The following is a 27,415-nucleotide window of genomic DNA, read 5'->3' as shown; positions in this document are numbered from 1 at the left end:
CCCATTTTTCGGAGTGGTTCAGCATGGTTTCGCAGACGTTGCCGCGAAAAGTGTGATAGCTCTGGGTGTTTCTCGCGCCACAGAGCATGCATCCGTGCCATGTAATCCCGTTCAGGGGCCACACTCGCATTGTATCACTCCAGAAAGTCGTGATTCAGTCGCTTCGTCCACCTAAAGGCATTGTTAACCGACCTATTGTGAATCGTGAAAAAATGTATAGGAATTTTTGCTGTAGCTTGACTAATAAAACGAGTTTTTTTCGAAAAAATATTTAAAAATTGCTCAGAATTGACGATTGCAACCAGAGAATCACAAGCGAATAGAATTCGTTTTCCTTTTTAAAGAAGCTTATGTAGTATTAACGTTTTCATATTAAACTATTTTGTATCCAAATGGAGGCTTGTGAAAATTACTTGTAACATTTTAGCTGAGTTAACAGGATTTTGCCCTAACTCCACACAGTAGTGAGTGGCAACAATTACATTTTTGATTAAAATGTTTACCTTGTCAATAATAATCTTTTTCTAGTACATACTTAACATTTTTGCCAGATATTTTAAAATATTATTAAAAGTTCCAGTTATTGTGATGCAGAAAGTCTTTATGAAAGTAATTTTTGCACAAACGCAGGTGCAGGTGGTTTTCCAGATCATCTGCCTTCGAATGCAATTTCTGTCAATATGTGGGATGGTTCTGATTATAATGGCCCGATCATAAAGGGAATTTATAAGAACATGTCCGACGGTTACCAAATTGGATGGACTCTGAAGCGAATCCTCTTAAAGAAATTTTCGTATATGTATTATTACAAAATGGAGATCACTTTGAATCATTTCTGGATCCGACAAATGAACCTGAAATTGAAAGGCCTTATCGCCCAAAGTATGCTGAATTACATATACTACACAATGGAAATGACCAATATTTTATCACACAAGGTTTTTTTGGCTAGATGTCCGTAAAAACCAGCCTGACGTAACTGGTAATGCACCTGAAAGCCGCGTCTATATAAAATGGGAGGAGGTAGTGTCTATACGGCAATTTTAAACAAATACAATCCGATGAAGAATCAAGCATCTATGACAGTCCGGAAAGATTCTGGTATATCCCAGCCACAGATGAAAATAAGGAAAGAATAAATCTATCAGTCAGAAACCTCGATAACTTTGAAATATTTTTTGGATATCCCAAAATATTTTACGAATATCTGGCCCACAATTTAACAACATGATTTGTGTTTCTTCCTATTGAAATATAAATGATTCATCATCATTATTATTAATTGAAACAAGGATCAATAAAATTTGAATAAAAAATGTTTACTGTTAGAAGAAAATTATTCATTGATTATGAATTTCAAATTCTTTTAATTGAGCGACTTGAGATTAGAGATTTGAGATATTAAAAATTATACCGTTCAATGATAAGTTAGGATATAAATTCGGAACTTTTCGCTGTCAGAACTTTCGGGAGGAAATCTCGAGATATTCAGAGATATTCTAATATCCAAAGATATTCTTTAGATATCTGGTCCACATCTCAAATTTTTATGTTATCGCTCTCAAAAATACATATAATTTAAGAATGTATAAGATTTACAAAAACAAACAGTATATCCCAGGAATAAATTTTATCTTTAAATTGGATAAGAACGCCACAGCACGTTAATGTGACGAAACATGAAATTCATCCGATAAAGGTCAAATTTATCCGACGAAAACATTAATTTTAAATATGTGATATGTCAAACATAGGCTGCACTTTGGTCATTTTATATTTTATACAATTTGTTTACAATTTTTAAAGTTTCCTTTAGAGTATGTATAATGTAAGTGTAGGTGAACGCTTTCTTAGTTAAAATCCTTTGAATTAAGTGAGGTGATTTAAAATTTAAATACCATAAGGATTTGAAAATTTACGTCAGGTAAAATTGATCTTTCGTCAGATAAAAATGCTGCAGCATTTTTATCCAATTTAGGGATAAAATTTATTCCTAGGGTGTACTATGTAGTAAGCCCTATGATAATGAATAAGTTTGATAAATTCAAATTTAAGGGATATCAAAGCATTTTTGCTTTTTGTGCCTCCTGAAAATTTTAATGATTTTTGAAATTTTTACAAAATTCAATTGTTTCGGAAGGACTTTCGAATATTCTGATAAGTATACAGAATTTTAAAAGATTTTAGAGAATTAAATATATCATAACAGATACCAAAGAATTTTATGAGTCAAATCTACACCTACTGGCTTCGTCAAAATACATGGTTGAGTAGCTAAATTTTTTAATGTATTTCTTATCCACTTTACAAATCTAGTATCGTAAACAGACTGATATACAGAGATATTAGGGTTTTGCCCATTAACTATATCAACTAAAGGTAGCACAATTTATATGTTGCTGGCATTTAATAAACTACTAAAATGCTAAATTTTTTAATGGCGGATTTCAAATGGCGGTGAAAAAATAAATTGTATGATTCGTACGTAATGTTCGTTTTAATATCGTAATATCGTTTTAATGTTCGTTTTAAAAACCTATTTTCAATAATCCTTAATATTATTATTTAAAAAATATCAATAGCGAGTCCACTATGGCGGATAACAAAATGTTGTATAATAACAAAGACAACGCCAACTCAGTCTTTTCAACTCTTCTGTGACCATAAAATTTTTTAGCCACGCACTACACTAACCAGATATAGTTTCAAGGGTTTGAGGCATCGCTGATTTCAAATTTGCTATTACTTTTGCAAAATATATTATTGCAAAAAAAAGTGTATATATAGAATACTACTTTTTCATAATTCCTCAATTTTTATTGTAAAATCTTTTATAAATTGAAGGCCCTAAGAATTAAAAACTATTCAAATTGAAAAGCTTCCGATTTTTAAGAAAGAATACATTATTGTGCATAAATGTTTTTCATCCACTTGGTCTCATTTTAAAGCTATTTTTTACAGTATCATACCAGCTTACGAGTATAAATCGTGAAAATTGCCTGATCAAATTCTAAGGACTTGAAGTTGTAACAAAAGGTTGGAAAGATTGCAATACTCTTTGTGATAGCCAAAATATTTTTGTAGAATATTTTGAAACATAGAATCACAAAGTTCCTATGAAATTTCCTTAAAATAAATATTTATATCATTTGCATTCCAAATTTCTTACAAATAAGATGTTTCCACAATTTTCCAACTTTTTTGTTACGACTTCAAATGCTTGCAATTCGATAAGGCAATTTTCAAGATTTATATCCTTTTTCTTCTTTATTCAAATCGTGTCCCCTGAGGGATTACATGACTTCTATTCCTTAAAATCTTTCCGCTTATATCTATATTTTTTTACAATATTATCCTTTTTCTATATATACAATTATTTACAACTATTTACATAAGTGTTACATCTAGTTCCTTATCTCTATTTACTGCGATAGCGCAATTTAGGACTTATTAGCACACGAGTGATCGGGCGAACGAAAGCGAGAGTGCAAGCGAGAGAGAGAGCATGAGAACGCAAACGCATCTTAGTCTTCTCAACTTTTACCTTACTTTTACTTATAATCTTTACGATTCTAATCTAAGCGACTTCCGTTTTCTTTTTCTTTCACTTTTTTATCCCTCCATTTGCCTCTTTTTCACATGCATTCTGTCATTATCTCTCATTGGCTCCTCTAGCACCCTCCAACTCCTTCATCCATTCTTCTTCTAATCCATCCTCTCCTAGAATCTAAACCACATTCTCTTGCCAGCTTCCTTTATCTTCCATTCCTCTCCTACATCATTCCCATACATGCTTCCATGTTTCCTCCTCCCATTCACATATTCTACACTTTCTGTTCTCTTCTTTTTCTCAGGCCATCCCCTCCCTTGCCTCGTTTTCCATCTAAATCTTGCTATTCTGGTACACCTTTTCTCTCCCTAACCCTTTTCAAAATACTTTAGCACTCCTTCCTTCTTTATCATCTTATACCATTTATTGTATTTTGATTCTTCAATCATCCCTCATCTTTCTATTAATTGTCTTTCAGTCTGCGTATGCCAGTGTATATCTTTTCCTTTCCTATCCTAACTTATCTACTTATCTACTAGATAGTTCTGATCTACTGATCTACTGATCTACTAGATAGTTCAGAACATAGATGTTGTCCATTACCGCCATTCCTTTTCTAAACCCTGTCGGATTCGGTGACTCGTGTTTTTTCTTTAATTTCTATCTTTGATTTCTCCGACCAAATAGTTACATATATTTTATACAGATTTGGCATCAACGTCACCCCCCCCCTCCATAGTCTTTAACCTCCTCTCCTTTTCTTTTCTTTACTATTGGTATAACTACTCCTTCTTTCCATAACTCTCGCCACCCATCTTCTCTTCATATTTTTCTCTCTACTCCTTCTAGCGAATCCAAAAAATATTTCTTCCATTCTACCATTTTAATATCTTGGTTTACTCTTTTTCTTCTTTTTCTTTCTCCATTCACTACCATCCATACCTCTCTTTCCGTACTAGCCTTCTCCGCCTCTTCATCAAACCTTCTATTCTCTTCCTCTTTCTTTTGATAACACAACTCGGTATACTCTTTCTTTTTTTCCTATATTCTTCCCCATTACTTTTTTCTTTTCTCCACTTTCTTAGTTCCTTTCTGACCTCCTTTTTTTCTTGACGTCCTGATCCCGCCCACTTCTATTCCCCCCTTTACTAACTTCATTTTTGCTTGTGCACTCGAACCCTATTTTTATTTCTCCTATCATTTTTTTCCATCTTCTCGTCCACATTTGCCTCTCCCATTTTGATGTTTCTGACCTTTTCTCTAAACTGTTTTTTTCCTTCCCTTAACAAATCCCTTTTTCCTATACTTCTTGCATTTGCTTCCCTTTTATTCATATTGCTATTGCTTTTTCGTTCCTCGAATGTCACTATTAAGGGAAAGTGATCCGAATTAATATAATCACCTACTTCTAGTTTCGCAACCTTCTCTCTTACTTTATCATCCACTATCACATAAACAATTACTGTTCCCCTTTCACCTCCTAAGCGTGTGAATTCTCCTTTCTCATCTCCCTATATATTTCCGTTTAAGATATACCATTTCGAATCCTCCAATCTCTTCAACAACTTTTTTCTCTCCCTATTTATTACCTAATTTTTGGATTTTCTTCCTCTCTCTTCTCCCCATTCCCTTCCTCCTCTGTCACCTTTTCTCGCAATGAATTCTCTACCTATCATCAGCCTACTCTCTTCTTTATATTATTTAATCACTTCTTTCATCGCCTCTGCTTTCTCCTGCATATCACCGTTCACATAAACCTTCACTACCTTCCATTTTTCCCCTCCCATCATTACCTCTTCTACTATTAATTCTGCTTTTTGTTCTTTCTTGTCTTTCTTATCTTTCACTGTTATACATATATTCTTTACTCCCATCACCATTACTCCCGTTGCTCTGCGTTTTTTATTCTTCCTCTTTTCATTTTGCATTTGCCATTCGTAATCACTTGGTGACCTTTCCCTTACGTTTCCCATCCCTTTTCATCTAGTCACATCTCCATCATTATCAACACATCCCATTGTGTCAAATTTCTCATAAACTCCCTATTCTTTCTGTCGAATCCTGCTATATTCCAGTAACAAATCTTCGATCTTCCCTACTTTCGTTTCTCATCTTTCTTTCCTTCCTACTACTTATCTTCTTATCTCCTGTTTCTTCCTCTCCTAGTTTCCCCGCACCTTAGTTCTTACTATTTGTTCCCTTTCTTCAGCCCTATCCCATCACACTCCATGTATCTGTATTCTCCCATATTTAACCCATAATTTCTTTCCCTTTTTTCTTTCCTCGTCCGCTATTTTTCCTCAATTTATATTGCATCTTCCTTTCTACCAATATTAAAACATCCTCTATTCTCTCTGGACTTCCATATAATAACCTCTTCTTTGTCATCACCTCCCTCTTATGTTTCCATTTCTTTAATGCCACCACTACCATTATCTCCCCTCTTCGCTCCTCCCTTCCTACATTTTGTGTTTTCTCCATCTCTATCTCAGCATTAATGCTCTTTAGTACTTAGTCCACCCCTTCCTTCAGCTCTTTCCCCTCTAATCTTATACCCTTTATCACTATGCTTAATTTTCTTTCTTCTCTCCCTTTCCTTTCTATTCTTTGTTCTATTTTTCGCAGCCTTTCTATCTCCTTATTCCCACTCTCGTCCCCACCACAATCCCGGTTCGAACTTTTAAGCTTTTTCATACTACCTTGCAACTCCTCTAACTTTTTAGTATTATATCCGTCCTACTTTTCTTGCATTTGTTCTAATGACTGCATCCTCTTTCCTAACTTTTACCTGATTTTTTTCCCCAGTTTTTTATATCTTTCTTAACTTTCGCCATTTCATGCCTCTCCGCTTCCGTCAGCCCCCTTACTATTATCACTCTTCCCTACCAAACTCTGCTTCTCCGTCAGCGATCTGACCTTTTTTTTATATTTCACGCAGGCCCCGATATCCTCCTTCCCTTCACTGTTTTCCCTCTCCCCTCTCTTCGTTTTGATAAAAGCCTAAATTGAACCTACGCTTTTTGCTCTTAATTTTTCCTTTTCTATAGTTTTCTAATACTTCCCCCTTGCCTTCGTTTCCTTGATCACCTCTTTCGGCGTACTAAACACTTCCTGCTCTAGATCTGTTTCTTCCGTGGAGATACTCGCTCCGCTAGTCATGAATCAAATTCAAACTCTCCCGCCTTCTATGCTTCCCTGCCTCTATCGACCGCCGCGATGTGGTACCTGTCTCAACTTTCTTACTCGCCACCCAACCCTGCTACTACCAACCCGATCAACACAGTTCTCTCACCCTGTCACAAACCTCCAAACAAACTTCCTCACAAATCTGTCTCCATCCTCCAAAATATCTACCTCCCCTTTTCAATCTCATAATCCCTCAATTAATCTCTCACATCACCTCCCTTCTACTCTCTTCAACAATCCTCTCACCCCAAATTCCACCACAATATCAGAAAAACTCAGCATCAACAATTCCCACTAATTTACACTTTCATTCCGGAAACGGAAGTGCGATTTATACTTATTGCTACTTTTAAAAAATCGATTAAAAATGAGCGTAAGAACACTAAAAAACATTGATTATCAAGGAAGATTAAGGAAAAATGGAAATATACACTATTAATTAGATATCTACAATGAAAGATAGACAAATAGTCTTCAGCATGGGCTCATTTTTTACAGAATTTTGCAATGTTTAGGAAAAGATCCAAATATGCTCATAATGCATTACATTTTTCGTGGAGAACATTATGAAGACAATTTAATTCATAATTATCATTGAAGATATACTTTTCAGTTTACTTTTCTTTATTAGTGGTTAAAAAGGAACAAAATTCAGAAAATTTGATTTTGTGCCATCCAATGAAGAAATATTTTCTTTTATTTTGGTCGTATCAAACGATAAAATGTTAATCGCGAATAGGTTCGGATCTTTCTAAACAATTTTATCCAGTTTTCAATTTGTGAGTTAATAATCAATGTGTGGTAATGAATTGTACTGCACTGTTAAAACTTTCTGTATTGAAATTTTTTAACACAAGTTTAGTAGCCAGTTACACTTTCCTATCATACTTGCGGCTGGATATACAGACACCTTTTGAAGCGGAAATTTAAAGAAATGTAATTCATTTCTCAGGACACTTGTTCCTGGTAACAAGAAATTTCTGAAGAAGCCAATCCCTTTATTAATATATAGAATATAACGTGCGTATTTATTGAATTCAAGGGATTCATGGAATATAAGAATTTCGTGGAATTCACGAAATGTACCTAACTCAAGGAATCAACGAAATTCATATAATGCCCTGAACTCACGGTTTTTATGAAATTAGCGAAATTTCATTGTTTCGTTATTACAATAAATTATTTATTATTTCACGAAACTCCCAGAATTGACAGTATACGCGGAATACAACGAATTCATGAGATTCAGAGATTTCACGGAATACTCGTAATTTAAAGAATTTGTGAAATTATCGAAATTTACGGAATTCGTGGAATTCACGGAATTCAAAAAATTTACGGAACATAATAAATTCACAGAATTCATGGAATTCCGGGAACCCATGGAACGCAGGGAATTAATAAAATTTACAGAATAAAAAGAATTCCCGGAAATTAAAGATTTCATGACGGTCCATAAATTCACGGAATTCACACACTTCACAGAATTTAAGGAATTTAAAAATCCGTGAAATTCATGGATCTTAAGGTATCAACGGAAACTGAAGAATTCACGCAAATGAAGGAATTTTCGAAATTGATAGATTAAGCGGAATTTATGGAATTCGCGAAATTCATGCATTCCCCAGATTTTAAGGAATTTACGAAATTCATAGAATGTATGGTATTCACTGAATTGATCAAATTGAACGAATTAAAGGAATTCACGGAATTTAATGAATTCAAGGAATTCGCTTAAATCTATAAATTACATAAATTTGGTTAATTCCATATATTCCATTTACTTATTGAATTGTATGAATTCCTTGAATTTCGCGAATCTCATAAATTCTACGATTTCCTTGAATTTCATGAATTATCAAGATTGCACGAATTGATTGAATTCCGTGAATTCCTTCAATTTTATTAATTCAGCAAATTCCTTGAATTCCGCATATTCCTTAAAATTCGGGAAATTAATGAATTTTCCGAATTCCCTGAATACCACTAATTCTATAAATTTCGTAAATTCCTACATTTCCATAAATTCTGCTATTTTTGTTAATTCCTTGAATTCTGTCAATTTCGCGAATTGCATGAATTCTGTCGATTCCGGGGGTTACATTAATTCTGTGGATTCCTCGAATACCGTTAATTCCGTGATTACAGTCAATCCCATGAATTTCACACTCTAAGCGTATTCCCTGAATTCGATAAATTCGGGGAATTTCGTAATTTCAATAAATTTGATGAATTTCGAAAATCCAGTGTATTCCACGAATTCTAAAATTTTCGTGAGTTCCTCAAATTCCATGAATTCTGTGACTTCTGTGAATTTGATCAATTCTACGAATTCCATCGATTTCGTTAATTCCTCCCTTTTCATGAATTCCGTGAATTCGGTGAATTTCATGAATCCTGAGAATTTCATGAATTTTGTGAATTCGTGAAATTCTTTGAATTTTATCAATTCCGCGATTTCCTTGTGCAAAATTTGCATCTTAGAAATGCTCTAATACGTGGATTGGAAAGTTGGACGGTGACTTCGCGATTTCCAACACTCACAATACATTTATTGCAATTTCATCATTCCAGTAACATTTTTGCAATTTTACCTTACGCTCATATTGTAGAAATCTTGCAGGATTGTTGGAGTGTTGTAGTATTCAAAAAAAATTTAACAGGGTATTTATAAATGTATTACTGTTTATAACCATCTTTTCTTAGATAATTGCTAGAGAATTTCAATTTTTTAAATTTGAAGCTTTGTTTGTTTTTTTAGTTCTAATCTACCTTATTCCGTGAGATATTATAATTAATTATTTAACTATTTATTTTGTATTGCACCGGGTTTTTGTATTAGAAATTTTATTGCATAAAGAACCTTTCGTGGAATTTTTTGTTTATGAATAAATGAAAATATATTTTCATTCAATATTTCCTATTTATTAAAAATTATAACATTGATATTTTTATAATAATAAATTATGAGAGAGCTACTCGGAGGGACTTTTTGTTAAAATAAATGTTAAAAATGGATGAGTATTTAATATAACATCGTTTAAAAATAAGGAAAACAGGGCTTGCGTTACAAAAATGAATATAGTGGTTTTTTTATAGCCGCCAAAATCAATATTCTTGTTTGAACAAATGGAAAGGATGTTGCATTAACTCTTATAAAACTTGCGAGAATTTAAAATTCACTGTATCAAAGTTGACAATCGAAGTTAAAATGATAGTAATGCGCTATCAAAAATCCGAACAACTGCTGGCAAAAATCTAGGCTAAGCGGCGTCGCTTGACAACTCAGGGCAGAATGCAAAATAGCTAGGCCCTTTTTGAAGAGTCGTGTGTTGCTTCAGGAATTTTGTTTATAAATTTGCTAAACAATTTCATTTTTTTAAATTAAATTAATTTTTTTATAAAATATACATTATTTATAAAAGGAACTGATAATATTATTGTAGGCAGAACATTCTCTAATATGATGTCTCATCGTTCAAGAAACCTGAGGGTATTTAAATGTAATATTTTATAAATTGTACTCATTGAATTATATCTTATTGCCTTATTGTATGAATTTCACGAAAAAGAATTCCTAATGTTTTGAATCCCATAGTTAATGAATGGCTTAAAAAAGATAGAATTAACTTTTATTAAAAATTTTGTAAAACATAAACTTTTGTCTCGATCGGAAAATGGTCGAAGCAATCGAGAAGCAGTCTCAAACTAAAATATCTGAAAAATCCAGAGTAATGATTTTATAGTTTGCCATGCGTTTTAGGGTTCCTGTCAAAACCACATTGACAATATGAATTTCTAAAATACGTTTTCGAGATTATAATAATTCTTGAAATAAAAATTCATCATATTTCATATCTAGAATACTACTTTGTCGTCTTTGTGTATTAAATACTCGTATTATGATATTAAACTTCGGCACTATAATACGAATATGTGTAATAAAATCTCGGTTTTCCCTATTCTGAAACGATATTGTACTTAATTCTAATTGATTTTTTTTATTTATTCTAACAAAAGGCCTCTCAGTGTATTAAAAGCAAGGCAAAGGAAGAGTATTATATCTATTTTTTGTTTTTCTTTCTCATTGTGAAATGATAAAATCCGTCCACAATTTGACAATTATACAAAAAGTTAACGAGCCTAATTTCTGTAATGGAATTAAATAACAAAGTAATAAATTACACACATTCTAAAATTTAATCAATCTGAACTTCCTATTTACAATAACTCTAGCAAATATGAAAATCTTTAAAGCCTGATCTCAACAACTCTAGAATTTAACAGAACAAATAATACGCTCTTATCGGTGACACGTCATAAACGTTGGCATATATATCAGCCATTTGTCGATTCGCCGCTCACACGTTATTAAAAAAAAATAATTTTTTGCTTTCCCACTATTTTGTCTATTTAGTAAAAATGAAGATCATTACTGAAATTCAAATTCTTACATTTGTTGGCCTTCTTTGTTTTAAAAGTAAGTTTAATTTAATACTATCATTATAATTTATGAAAAATTTAACACGTATGACACCAAACATATGTTAAATTTCTTAGACACTTCTAGTTTCAATTTTTTATTCTTCAATTTGTAAAGCTTCTGTATTGATAGTATTTTCCACACGCTTTAATATTAAATGCTGCTCATTTTAACTTAAAAGTTAATCAGAACTTTTTTTTAATTAAGGCATAAAGTTTATTAAAGGGATAATTAAACAAACAAAACAGATTTATATTTAATTGGGTTGCATATCTTGAAAATAAATAAGATGATTTTCTTGTAATATTCGTGTAAAAATCATAGGATTAAATGCATTTTTTTCTTTAATATAATGAAAATTTATTTAAATGGGAAAATATTTCATCTACTGAAAGAAACCCAAATTTCTTGATATCCACGTGAGTAGAGTATGTTTTTAAGATTCTAAGGACCCTTGAATAATTAACTACAACAATGTTACAATTCCGGACGAAATAAACGACTTTCTAAGGTTGGGTGAAAAATGTAATTAATCGTTTTGCCACAAATAAACAGAACATTTTTTTATTATTGTTAAATATGTAGAATCTAATATTGGATTAATCGAAAACTCTGCGGATGATAGAATATTTGCAAAGAATATTATAAAAGAATCAAATTTTTCATTAAATCAAGCAAACATTGACTTATAACACATGCAGATAGAGGCAATTTTACAGTTATTCTTAATCACGATTGTTATAATTACAAAATCAATTAATTATTAAATAAAGTCACAATATATGAAAAGTTAAATATTAATCCAGAAACTGAACTGCAAAGAGAAACTTTTAAATTATTATACTTTTCGAGAACTAGGGGTTTTTTGGGGTAAAAAAATAGAACGAAAGGATATTTTGTTTTACAATACAAGCATCCCAAATATATATGGTTTACTCAAAATAAATAAACCTAATTGTCCTATGCGATCGGTTGTTTCTTTAATTAATTCTCCAACTTTTGAAAGGGCAATAAATTTTAATAACATATTTAAAGAATTCTTAATAACTCCCAAAACACAAATCACAATTCTTTTGAATTCAAAAAACATAATCACTAAATGAACTGTTCCTCCAGATCACATAATGGTTTTACTAGATGTTTCATGTTTATTTAAAAATTTTCCAATAGAATTAGTTAAAAATAGTGTTCTCAGTATGTGGATAGATATAAAAAATTATACTGATTTACCATTAAATGAATTTCAAAAAGGAATAAAATTCTTGATGACGAAAACAGTTTTACAATTTAACAATGATTATTATAGACAGGTTTATGGTACTCCCATGGGCTCTCCAATTTCACCTATTTTGGCAGATTTAGTGATGCAAGACTGAGAAAATATTGTTATTAATAATTTAGATATCAATCTACACAAATTTTTTAGATATGTCGATGACATTTTCATGATTTTACCAAAAAACGAATTAAAGTACGTGTTATCAAAGTTTAACTCTTATGATTCAAGACTAAAATTTTCTTATGAAATGGAAACTGATCATTCTTTGCCTTTTTTATATGTTAAAGTAATAAAAACTAATGATGGAACTATTATTACTGATCATTACCAATTCAAAATAAAATAGCTACTTTTAAAAATTTAGTTGACACTAAGTATAAATTATCACATGGGTCTTTTCACAAAACTAATATTGATTGCATTGAAAGTATTTTTTTTTAAACTAATTATCCGAAGAAATTTGTTCAAGTAAATATCAGAGACAAATTAAAAACATTTCAAGAACACGATACATCACACTTGAATTTAGGAACAGTAAATTATTTTGAGTTCAAATTTTTCGTGTCTATTGCTTTCCACGGTTATTTATCGTTCGGAATAAAAAAAAATTCTGAAAGACTTTTATGTTAAAACAGTTTTTAGAGTTGATTCCAAATTTAACACTTTCGTAAAATTAGGTGAAGATGTTTTAAACAATTTTAATTTGACAAACGTAGTTTTGAAAATTGAATTTTTAGAACGTGAAAAGTGTTATATATGTTAAACTGAAAGATTACTGTACACCAGGATTAAAGAACACCATGACAATTTTAGACAGATTCAGAAAAACCATAAAGTGATAGCAAAACATCAGGTTCAGACTGGTCATGAAATAGACTGGATAAATTTTCAAGTTCTAAACCATGAGCCTAATAAATTTAAAAGATTAGTAGCTAAACAATTTTGGCGAAACATTAACCCTAACCGAAAATTTTATAACAAAATTTTCTAACAAACATAAAAAATGACATCCCACTAACAAAACAATTGAATTATATTTTCTAACCTTATTTGTAACAAAATGTCAAATTTTCTTTTTTTTTGTTCTTATGTCGTTTAATTTTTAGTAACTATCGCATTGAATTTCAGAATATTTTTACTATAAAAAAATTTTTTTATTTTTTCTTAAAGATTAATTAATTAAAAATTAGAATTGAAGAGGATGGCTATTTTAATTTTACAACTTAAATCGACCTTAAAACAACAATACAAGATTAGTTTTTTGATCAGGATTGTCAAAACATAATTCAGAATCTAACTTGGTGGAGTTTTATAAAAAATAATAAAGTTCGACTTATTTAATCAGAAAAATGTAAGCCTCTAATTCTGAATCTAAATTAGTCACGTTTTAATTTTTTTTGTCTAAAGATAGTCATCTCTACTCGAAAATAACCACTATACAATATAAAAACAACTCAGACGAAAGAACACCAACAGCTCATTAAAAACATCGATTTACAATAAGTGAAATAAGGACAAGTTTATTAGCGTACACACTGGGATAGAATGCTGATTATGTGGCCAACATACCAAGACAAATTAGAAGGAGATTCTAGTGCTGCTATAATAGATTTTTGAAATCTCCGAATCCAAATTCCGAACTAAAAATGCGAATTTTGAATTCTGGGTGCGAAATGGAGGATGATTGCAGCACAAAAAGATCAAATTAATCTGAAAGTTAGTTGCTCAAGGGTTTTTAGGATTAAATGTTTATAAATTTTACCAAAAAATAAACGATTCTTACAAACAATGTGTAATCAAATATTTTATGGATCTTAAAGATACGGAAATTGCGCACAGATATTTTGCTAGTTGCTTAGTGTAAAATTTAAAATTACACGAGTATTTAAAATGGCAGAAACCACAATTCACGCGAAAAAGGAAATATTTTTGTATTTTCTGAAATAACTACTAAAAACGGGGTAAGACGCTTTTTTATCAAAAAGTAAATAGTGACACGTATAACGTAAAATTAAGTGAAGACAAAAATTTGGATGAAACAAAAAGCTTAAGCAACTGTTAACAGACAAATTTCAAACGTGTAAACAATTCTGATAAGAAAGCTTTGAAGAAAATTCGTTACACATTACAAAAGATCTGTTTTCTGTATACAAAAGTAAAATTATCTATTCCATACCATTATTTGCTTGACTCCAAATATTGAAAAATATGGAAATTTATTTTTGAGGTAGCTTGCTGAAATCTTTTATTTTAGATACACTGTCTGAAAGATAACGAAAATAAGCATTTTTTAATTGCCATTTGAAAGATGATTTTTATTATGAGGGACTTGAAAATATTCAAGATTGAGAAATTTTGTTTTCTCAGGTGACCATGTTGGAAACTTCTTTATTAATAGCATTTTCTTTTAGTTTAATATCTTTCAACGTGGCTACAAATCAGCTTAATATACAGATGTACCATATTTTAAATTCAATTTTACTAGCTAATTGTGTTTTTTGTTAACATTTGTTTATGAAATAAATAGTAATAAATTAAATTATAATTAAATAGTTTTAAAGTTTGGAATAATATTTGTAATATTTTGATGAAATATGATGAACACAATGCAACTGGAGGCCCGTGAAATTTAATTTAAAACTTTGGCTAAGTTTAAAGGATCTCCAGATGTTTTAAGGATATCGAGTTCAGAATTTAGCAAATTAATTTTTATTTTTTTTTCCATTAAAAATGTAAATGATTTCTTATTATTATAAATTTAAATAATTATTAATAATTTTGAATTAAGAGCGTTTGCTATTAATAATCTATCTTATTTTATATTAGGGAAAATTTTGGAAAAGAACAATATTTCGAGTGGACTAACACGGAATTTAACCTGTCTCTTTTCTAACTTAGGCCTTAAAATTGTAATATTTTAAACTTGATTGCAGACTTCACATTGTTTTATATTGAACAATTTCATTAGAAAAATATTAAAATTGTACAGTTTCTGAAAAAGCGTTCGAATTATCGAACATTAGAGTATAAACGCACATAATTCGTTTATACGTTTATTGTACGTCCTAGATAACGTATTATGAATTTCCCTTAAAATACATTCGATGCAGGCAGTGTGAAAATGTTTTTTAGTTAATATTATAATGCCAAAAAAGTAATAATCAAACGTCAAAATTTTGGCAGGCTCAGAAAAATCAGGGAGTGGGAGAAATTGGTAATATGCAATTATGATGATGTCATTTATGGAGAAGTTTGAAATTAGCAATGAGTTATCTAACGTAAAAATAATTAGTTAGCCCTAAAAAGGGCCGTTTGGTATTTTAAAATAGCAGATTATTTAATAAAGTAATTTTTTTCTGTTTGATGCAACCCTTTCTCTGGCAGAACTTTTCAACTATGTCTAAAGCAGCAAAGATTGTGTTCGGCACATCACTTTGTTCAGAAAGAAACTTGCAAGCAATTGCTAAACCAACTTCAGCATCTCTCAATTTTGTTGGTAATACCACATCCTGATCCTCGGCATCATTCTCGTCATCAGATTTTAAAGATTCTTGTGCCTTTATACTATCCAATATCTCACTATCTGTAGGTTCACTAGCAATCATAACATTAGTGTCTATATCAATGAAATCTTCAAAAGTTACTTCTGTGAAGCCCAACCTTCTTTGTGGATCATCCCACTCTTTAGAAGAACCATCCGAAAAAGCTTCATCTTGTTCTCATGTTGCAATATTTTCCACGTCAGTTTTCACGAAGCTAGCCTTCCGAAAGCAATTCGCAATTGTATCGCTAGTGACATCAGCCCAAGATTTGTTTAAGTCGAAAAAAGCATCCAATAAATTCAAATCAGTCAACCCCATTTTCTCATCCTTGATCCATTGGTTGCAATTTGGCAGTTAAATTTGCTGGTAAGTGAACCACCTTTATGGCTTTCAAAGTTTAAATTAAGACTTTCGGATGAGCCGGACCGAACCGGACCGGGAGAATAGGCATGTCCTATAGATTATTCCATTCCCATTGTTAAACTTTTCTAACCACCCAGAGCTAGCTTGAAAGTCTTTGTATCCTAAGTGAGCTGCAAAGAATTCAGCTTTTTCTAGCACTATAGGACCAGATAAGGGAATATTCTGGTTCCTAACAGATCTAATCCATTCCACTATCGATATTTCCAACAATAGAAAATGATGTCTTCATGCGTTTCCGATCCGGTTGGAAACAAGAATTTTCACCAGCAGCCAAAATCTTGTCCTTGTTCTTGATGATGGAAGTCAGAGAGTTGGCGGGAATCTTGAAATCTGCAGCAATGTCCTTCTTCCTTTTAACTCCTTTCTCAACACATCGAATGAGTTTAACTTTCTTACTCAATGATAATGTTGCATACTTGATCTTCTCCATACTCTCAAAATTGTTAAGGTCTTAGTCCTATCAACACTGAACTACACAAACACATAATCTTCATTGACATTAGGAGCCCCACCCTCGTCACACATGCTAACTCCCACCACTCGCAACGGACCAATCACATGCAACCGCATAACTTATAAATATGAGTTCGTCGCAGTTGTCACTTAGTCATTCCTGCACTTCTGATTATAAAGATTATCATCACGGCGGGGCCTACAATTTTCTTCAAATTATCGAGAAATTCGAATTATTGAGAACTATTAACATGGGAAACATCAGGTTTCAGCCAGGGCCAAAAAAAAGTTCGAATTATCGAAAATTGGAATTATAGAGGTTGTAATGTTGTTTAATGATGATCTTATTTATTTTTCATTTCATCCTAAGGATATCGCCAATGACATACTGACGCTTTCGGGAGGAAAATTTAAGATCCTTGAGATAGCACCTGCATATCTTAAGATATTTTATAGACAGGCTATTAATTTCCTAATTTTATATGGTTTTGATATCCCCAAAATATTTTCGGTGGTAGGACGCATCACGTTCTACAAGAAAAAATCAGTTGAAGAAGTCACACATAATTCGAAAACACATTAGGTCGTCTGATAATGAATAAGTTCAAATTAAATAAAAATAAGGGATATTCAATTATTTTCGCTTCATGAGTTTTCTGAAAGTTGGAATGATTCTGAAGAATTTTGCAAGATTCAGTAGTTTCCAGAGGACTGCCAAATATTTTGAATAATATGCAGAAATTTAAAAATTGAAAAGAATTTATGCTATCTTCATAGGTTCAAACAAATTTTAAGAGGTTGAGAAAATTTCTGGGATTTTTAAGTATTTTTTTAACTTTCATAAAATTGTAAACTTGATCTAAAATGATTTATAGCGATTGTATATATTTATAAACATTTTTAGTATTTTAAGGAATTTTCTAAGGTTTAAGAAATGTTAATAAATGCCCTAGGACTTCAAATATTTTGAGGTAATAAAAAAATATTTAGAGATCTAAATTGTCTTCTTTTAGGGATCTGTAAGTAAGCAAGTTTAATATAACTTATATTTCAGGAAATTTAAGTCATTTCTACATAATATGTAATTTTTCAATAGTAATTTACAATAGTCAGTTATAATATTATTCTAATTGAACAATAATAACACACTAATAATTAGTAGTTTTCCGCATAATTTTGTGAAACGTGACTCATTTAGATTCAGAATTAGTGGCTTACATTTTCCTGAATTAATAAGTCGAATTTTATTATTTTTTGTAAAACTCCACCAAGTTAGATTTTGAATTATGATTTGATAATCCTGATCAAAAAACTAATCTTGTATTGTACGTAATAAAAAAAAATTTCTTCTTTCACATTTCTATATTTCGCGCTAAACATTTTTAATAAAAGCGTGAATTCTTCGAAACAATTACAACTCACTTAAAAATATGAAAAGAAAAGTAATATTATCTGCCTTTTTTTGAAATTTCAAGATTTAAATAGTGATAAAAGAAAAATATAATACCTCGAGTATCATTCGAATAGATGAACTGGATCACATACCTGTAACAAAAAGAATATTTTTGATCAGATACCTCCAAATTTATTTTATTTTTAATAATAATAATAATAATAATATACATTTGCTCGTATTTAGTAGATTCCGTTCAGATCTACGGAAATTCCATTTCCAATCAAGTGTTCTGAGAGGTAGAGTTTTTTTTTTAAACAAAATTTTTTTAATTTCTGATAACTCAAATACTATAAAAAAAATGCTAATGTCAATCCAACTCTCCGAAACAATTAATATACTCAGTTTTTTATCCTTCAGTTTGATTTTGAAACATAAGCAGCTTAGTTTATTAATTAAATAATACCACTCAAAAACGTCATATGACTATTTTTCAGAAAAAAAATTCTTGCAGTATTCGCAAGTCTATAGAGATATTTTACATAACATTTATTTATATTTTTTATTTGTTAAATATTTAAGAAATGCTTTTTTTGAAGCCATTGATAAAAAACCAACTAATTGCTACATTGCACTTTAGAGCAAAATTCTTCTCTTATGGTTAAAAATTCCGGTATTGTTCTTGAGATTAAAATGTATTTTCTTGAAAATTAATTTCTTTTTAGGATACATCATTTTTGTTGAAAATTCTCAAGTGGTTTGTTGGTAATTTTTAATTTGCAGTTAAACATTCACTTATACAATTTTTTTTTCTTCCAATTAATCAATTTGGTAAAAAATTTATTATTTCGTTTAAAAATTTTACTATTTGGTTACAAAATTAACAACTTTGGTGTTGAGATAAAATGTAATTTATTGAATGCTCTGGTAAATACAAGACAATCGACAAACTGACAAGTCGGTTTATAATTCACTTTAGTTTAATTTCTCTTATCACCGAATTTCCTCAAAAACAATGTTTCTTTACCAATAGATTCTGCATTTATAAGTAAAGAACCTGCCTGATTTGAAATTCATTTGGCCCTATTTTTAAAGAAACCGAAATTTCGAATTTCGCCAAGAATTTTAGAATATTCACAAAAATTGTTAAAAGGGTATAAATTAACTCTCACGAATAAATACCGTGGCCCATTCTCTTAAAATCCCTGTAAAAATATTATTCGTTTTTTGTGATTTTTAGGATTTAATAGTCCCAGGCAAAGCAGTGAATTTGTTAAGAACAAATTGAACTAGAAATTCCTGATAATTTTTCATAATCTAAATCGTTAATATTCCACTATTTACTAAAAAAATTCTACCAATCGAATTAGAGAAATTTAAGCCATATAAGATTGGTAAAAAAATTAATTATTATATTTACAATAATATTTATTAATTTGATAGTAAGAAACCATTTATTTCGGATTAGTTATAATTTAAATTATGAGTAGGAAATATTGTAAATCTTGTAAAATGGCTATTTCACTTTTACAAATATTACGCTTTTAATAGGTATTGCTTCATACTAGAAAGATTAACTTATATACACACTGAATCTGTTTTCCTTAGTTTGTTTGTTGACTTTTTACTTTACCAAGGCTTTTTATTCTAGAAACTTCTAATTTTTTTTAAAAACTAATTTTTAGATCTAGCGTGATTTTAAATTCGTAAACTTTGAAATTTATTTTTCTTACGAGTCCTTTAGCTTTAACTTTTAAATACAACTTCAAAACTTTCTTATAAACTTTAACATAAGAAAACTACAAACATAACTGTCTTTCGTTAGAAGATTTTTCAATTGGATTACAGATTTTAATTAATTATATTTTCAAGGCTACTTTTTTCTGGATAATTTCAAATTTTGTAATAATTTTTGTTTCTTAAGCCCTTGGAAGTGTAAGTAGTGAAATTGTAATTGAATTTTTTTGCATTTACTATTTCTGGACTGTACAGGCTTCATATTAAAAACTCTTTAAATATATTTCCAGGTGAGGTATTTAGTTAGACTGCAAATTAACAATGAAAAGTAAATTATTTTTCATTAATTTAGCCTTATATGAGAAGAAAATTTTGATTAGATGTCATTTAAAGCTTTTGTTATTTTTTAGACATAAAATTCCACTTCATTCGATGTTTAAAGCAATCGAAATATTTTCTCTTGTTTTATGGATGTTTAAAAATAAATGGGATTTAAGAAACATTGGAAAAATTTGATTCCATTTAACCTCTATACTGAAAAACCGTCTTACATTTAAATTTTCTTCAGCAATATTATAGTTTTATTATTCTGTCATCAGTAGTTAAAAAATTAACTATGAAAAAGTAAGTACTTGCCTAAAAATTTTCTGCTTGTGATGTTTTTAAAGTTGTTGAAATTTTTCTCAAGCAGTCATGTCATTTTTAGCAAAAAAGTCGATCTTTTATGCTGAAACTTTTTATCACTTACTCTTTATTTTTACAACAATTTTTTAATTTCTTCACTGAATTTTTTTACAAACGTTTGAATATCATTTACAAATATTTGACGGCAACTAAAAATTAAAATTATTTATATTGTTAAACTAATTGAAATGCTTTGAGAAAATTCAAATTCTTCATTGCTGTATCTGGATTGAAAATTTTCTTACATAAGAATTCTTGTTAAATTGTTTGTTATGGATGAAGGCAAATCTTATATTTTTCTTCTACACTTGTTATATAATCGAAAAATTTACGTTCGTCTTTTTTAATGATAAACTGTGGCAAAGTTAATAAACGCTAGACGCAGGATGAATATCATATATTTTTGTTTTTCTCTCTTTTTGGAAAAAGTAAATATGTCCACAATTAGAGATTACTGGCAGAAGTTAACTAGCTCAATTTTTTTAATTAAATTAAATAAGAAGGTAATACATTACTTATATTATAAAATTTAATTATTCTGAAGGTTAAATCTACAATAAGTCTGCTAAATATAAAAAATTCCAGAGACTGAGCCCAAAAATCATCTTTTTTCTACTCCATCTATCTTGAAACGCAAATAAAACGTTCTTATCGGTTACACGTCATAAATGTTAATATATATAGCAACCATTTTTCGTTTCGCTGCTTATACGCAATAAAAAAAAAGTTTTTGATTTTCTAGTATTTTGTCTATTGAGTAAAAATGAACATTATTACTGATATTTTAATTTTCATTGGTCTTCTTTATTTTCAATGTAAGTTTAATTTTATACTATAATTATCATATATGACAAATATTATCTATAGATTTTTAAACATATGCTAAATTTCTCAGACACCACATGTCAATTGCTTATACTTAAATCTGTTAAGAATATTTATTAATAATAAATTTTACATGCTTTAATATTGAATTTTGCTTCTTTTAAATTAAAAAGTAAACATAACTTTATTTGTATTTGAAGCGTTAAGTTTGTGTCAGGTATAATTATTAAATTGAAATATATAAGTTGTTCAATATCTTGAAAATAAATAAGATTATTTACTTGTAACAATCGTGTCAAAATGATAGCATTGAATGCACCGTTTTCTTTAATTCCATGAAAAATTGTTTACCTGGAAAAAACATTTCTTTCACAGAAAGAAACATAACTTACTTGATATCTACGAGGTTCAATTATTTTGTTGCTATTTATTTTTTAATTAAATGACATAATTTAATTCAAATGAGGAAAAAATTATGAAATGCCACAGTGGGACACAATCTTTATTTATTGCTTCTATTAGAGGTTTTTAGGTCTCTGAATCGAAATTTTGAACTAAAAATTCCAAATTCGAATTTCTGATGAGAAATCAAGAATTAATTAATTTAAAAACAACAAAATACATTGTTCATTTAAAAATAATTTGTTTGCGGGTCTAGAGGTCTCTGAGTACGAATTTAGAAATAAAAACATTTTTTTTAGAATGGAAGATTGGATATTTTTGAATATTCTAAAAAATGTACTCAAAATTTGGTTAAAGACACTTTTTTTATTAAAAAGTAAATACTGATACATTTATTACAAAATAAAATTAACAACAAAAATTGATTGGTTGCGTGCCAAAGTTAAGCTACTGTAGTGAAAAATTTCAAACATGTGGCAAATTTGTATTAGAAAATTAAGACCAAAATTCGTTACACATTACAAAAAAGCAATTTCATGCATAAAAAAAATAAAATTTTCTATTACACACCAATATTTTTTTCTTATCAATATTCAAAAATAAGGCAATTTAATTTTTAGGCCCCTTTATTTCAATCTTTTCTTTTAGATTGACTGTGTTATAATATGGCGGATTGTTTTTTGTTATTATTTCTTATTTTGATTAATTATTACTTATTATTCTTTTAGTTTGATTTTTTCCCAACATGGCTCAAGTGTTTTCACTTTCTTTATATTTATAATTATTGAATTTTCATTTCACGAGCAATTTTCTTCCTATTGGAAAATTTATTTGCTTCCTCTATCATCAATAATTAGTGGTTTTTTACATATTAGACAAATAAAACTTTTTATTCTGATCAATATAAAAATTATAATTTACAAAAACAACAAAGCTACAAAATAATATACAAAATTTCTTAAATACGAAGTTGAATCAGAAAAATTAAATTTTGAATTTAAAATGGTAATACCTAATGATGATTTTGTTACAGATATTGTCTACATCATTTTATCTGCAAATTTTGGATCATATTATAGGTCAATCGGTTTGCTTTGAATAAAAAAATCTTTTTTGCTTGCATAAATTTTGCATTATGTTTATGAAAAAATGTTATTATAAACGACCGATTTCGAAATATTGTACATTATCATAGCTTAGTTAATTAGATATTTAAATTAAACTATTTTGTTGAGAATACACATATCTTGTTAAAAACCGATTTTTTTTACAGCAAATTATCTTTTTCTTTGCAAGTTAATCTTCATGTTTACAATTTTTTAGTTAAGAGTTCCAGTTCAATGTTTATCATTCTAGTCCAAATACGTCGAAAGTAAAATTACTTAGTTCAAAGTTACTCTTTTATGTAAAATTAATTTTGTTGCTTAACGATTCATCATTTTTATTCAAAATTTATTTTTTTTCTAAACATGAACTATTTTAAACAAAACTTGTTTTTCTTTAGATGAAAAGATATTTTTGTACAAAAATGTAGTTGCTTTGTTAAAGAGTTTTGTCTTTTTCGGTTACGAATTATTTTCTATTTGAAACTGACAAGGCAACTATTATTGCAGTTGAAAATTCCATAATTTTGCATAAAAAGTGAATCTTCTTGCTTCATCTTTTTATTCCTTTAATTCTTTAATTTTTATTTATTTGGTTATTCAATTTGTATTTTTAATAAATTTATATTATTTCAAACATTTACTTTCATAGTTGAATTAAGGTTCATCTTTTTTGTTAGAAATTATTCTTGGTTGAAAATTCATCTCGCTGTCACTGGCAAGAATTTAATTATTCTAGTTGCGGATACCAAATTTTAGTTTAAAATTCAGCTTTTTGCTTTATAAATCAAGTATTCCAGTTAAAGATTTATAATTTTAAATGAAAATTCATCACTTTGTTTCCAAAGGTTATCACTTTTTAGAAGTTATTTGTTTTAGTGTAAATTTAATTATTTTTTTAAAGTACTTTTTTAATGCTAACAAAAATGAATTGAAAATTTAACTTATTCCAATGGAATATTAAAAATATCATATTTGACATGTTTTGGTAGACAAGTTATCTTTTTTTAGTGAAAATTAATTCTTTGTTGTTAAATATTCAACTATTTTAGTTGAGAATTCATTGTTTCAGTTAAACAATTATCTTCTTATTTTAAAATTCAACTATCGCAATTGAAGCTTCACCATTTTAGTTGAAAATCCATCAACTAGGTTGAAAATTGAAATATTTTCTGTAAAATCCGTTTTTTTAATTGAAAATTGATGATTTTCAACTTAAAGGTTTTACTATTCCATGTTTTGTTAAAAATTAATATCTTTAGTCGACAATTGAAGTATTCGTTTTAAAATTTATTTAATTTAAAATTTCTTGCTCTGTCGTGTTAATAAAAAATATTAGAAGTTTTTCGAATTTTTTTAAGCACAAGGGAACAGAAGTCGTTTATCTTTTCACATGGACTGTTTTGATATGAGCGTATTCATATTGCAATTATTATTGTATGCAATCCGAGGGTCGTGAAACTTAATTTTCAGAATTTGGAAAAGTTTACAAGATTTTGTCCCAAGTGTGGAAAATAGGGAACAGGAGCAAGCAGATTTAAAAAAATTTACTCTAAATAATGACCTTCTTTAGAACATAAGCAACACTCTTAAGGATGTACACTAGGTACAGTCAATCTCAAAAGTTTCCTATCTTAAAATTATTTATTAAATCTCCAAAAAAATATCTTTTATTAATTTCTGTAAATCTTGATGGAGGCTTCTAAGCAGACTTACTGAAAAATAATTGAGTTTAAAATTGTTTAATCAACAGTAATTATTTAAAAGTTTAGTTTTTCCTTTCTCTTTAGGGAAAAGTTACAATTTTCATTTAATCGAAATCATCACGGGCTCATGTCATTCTTTAAAGGATTCTCTACTATTCTATTTGAGTGGTGTTAATTAAAATTTAAACTATGATTGATTATAACAATAATAACTACGATTTTTTAATTAATTTTTTAAAATAAAATCAATCCAAATAGAAATCGAGAGAATCCTTTGAAGAATAAAATAAGGTCTTGTTTATTAGGAATAAATAAAAATTGTAACTTTATCCTAAAGAAAAATGGAAAACTAAACCTTCAAATATCTGCTGTTAAATAAACAATTTCAACCTGAATTATTTTTTTCTAAAGTGTGGTTTAAAGGGTCCATCAAGATTAACAGAAATCAATAATAGATCTTTTTTCATTGATTTTATAAATCATTTTAAAAATAGGAAACTTTCTAGATTGATTGTACGTAGTGTACATCCTTAAAAGATATTTATAAACATTATTAAACGTTCCAGTTATTCTAGTGGAGAAAATATTTTTAAATTTAATTTTTTGTTTCACAATCAGGTGCAGGTGGTTTTCCCGATCGGTTATCTCCAAATTCCATTTCTGTCGAAATGTGGGGTGGCAATTATTATGATAATGTGTTGGTAGAGGGATTTTATGAGCAAAATGTCCGGCAGTTGCCCCACTGGATGCGCTCTGATGAGAATCTTTTTCAAGATATTTTCGCTTATATATTATTACAGAATGGTGATCATTTTGAATCCATTCTGGAGCCAAGAAATGGAATAGAGATTGATAGACCTTATAAACCGAGATATGCTGAAATGCATATACTACATAACGGACATCATCAATATTTTACAACTCAAGCTTTCTTTTGGCACGATGTCCGTAGACACCAACATCTAGTAAATGGTACTCAATCTGTGGGCCGCATTTTTATAAAACTGAGGGGAGGCAATGTCTATAAGGCAATTTTAAACAAATACACTCCGAAAGAGGAAGAACCTTCCCTAACAGTCCGGAAAGATGCCGGTACTTCCAAGTCACGTAAAAAAATGAGGAAAGAATGATGTTATCTGTCAGCAATTTTGATAACTTTGAAATATTTCTTGGATATCTCAAAATATTTCAAGGATATCTGTCCCACAATTTAGCAACATATTTTTCATTTCTTCTTATTACAAACCTAAACAATTTCTTGTTATAAATTAGACAATGAGTAATAATTTGGCAGTAAAAGAGTTTGTTATTAAAAAATAAGTATTCTGTGTATTAATACTGTGTAATTTACAAATAAAGCTTTAAGGGCATGTGATACTTAGAAAATTGTCGATTTCACCAGTTTTAGGTTCCCCTGGCTTTTTTTCTAGAATAATAAATATTTTGTCTTAAAAATTTGGGAAGTGACAGCGCACATGCTAACGGACGTCCCCACACATTTTCTTGTGGGTTAATTCAAAAAAGTTTTAATTTAGAAAAATGTGGTTAATTTGCATAGCGCTTAGGAATTAGTATCGATTTTTTCAGAGTTAGATTTCCCCGGATTTTTTCCTAGGATAAGACATATTTTGTCGTCAAAATCTGGGAAATGATAGCGAAGATGCTAACGGAAGTCCGCGCACATTTTTATGTGTTTATTTTTCAAAAAAAAAAATTTATTTTTCTAATAACGTGTGTATATTTCGAGGTTATGTTTATTACAATTCTCCTGAGCGTTGCTTCCAAACCACACAATATTTTTGGGTGAAAACTTTATACTTACAAATAAAACTAATCTGCCGGAACTAACCTTGTTTGCAGGCAATTAAAAAAGTTTATTTTATCAATAATTTTCAAATTATCGGAAAAAACATAGATGAAAAACGACGTGACCTCAAAATAATACATGACATTTTTATTTAGTACAATAATTTTTTTTGGTTATTATCCCTCAAAAAAGAGTACGAGGACGCCGTTATGATATTTTATAGCATCTACGAATTCAGTTTTTAAAAATTTTCATGTTTCTGGAAGAAAGCCGGGGGAACTGTACCCGACTGACCACACCACGAAGTATCACATGCCCTTAAAAGTAAATATTTTTAATGAAATTTCCGGCTTAAGATTTTTTTTATTGAACAATTTCTTTAAAAAGGTATTCAAATTGTATTATTTCTAAACCAAATATTTTATTGAATCATGAGATTATTTACTGAATAATCAGAATAAAGATTTTACTACTCATTTAGAACATCTCACTGAGAGTTTTATTAATTCCAAGATCAACTTCAGAAACATTTTAGGATCGAATATCTATACACTGACAAAAAGTATGTGTTTTGAAAAATATTTCTTTGATTCAAAGAAATGTTGGAGCAGAATACGGCCGAAGAAATATTTCTTTAGTGAAAAAAAAATTTTTTTTTATTTCTAAGAAACGCAATGATGAAAGCAAATTAATATTTTCTTAAAATTGTGCAATATTAAACAATTTAATTAAATATTAAAATTATGCGTTTAATATAGGAACAATAATAAATATCGTTAAGCAACTTTTATATTCCAACATAAATGATAAAAGTAAAAATGTTTTATTATTTTTCAATTTCT

The sequence above is a fragment of the Belonocnema kinseyi genome, chromosome 3 (genome assembly GCF_010883055.1).
Source record: "Belonocnema kinseyi isolate 2016_QV_RU_SX_M_011 chromosome 3, B_treatae_v1, whole genome shotgun sequence".
NCBI lineage: Eukaryota > Metazoa > Arthropoda > Insecta > Hymenoptera > Cynipidae > Belonocnema > Belonocnema kinseyi.
The sequence above is the reverse complement of the archived record's forward strand: the minus strand, read 5'-3'. Positions refer to the sequence as shown.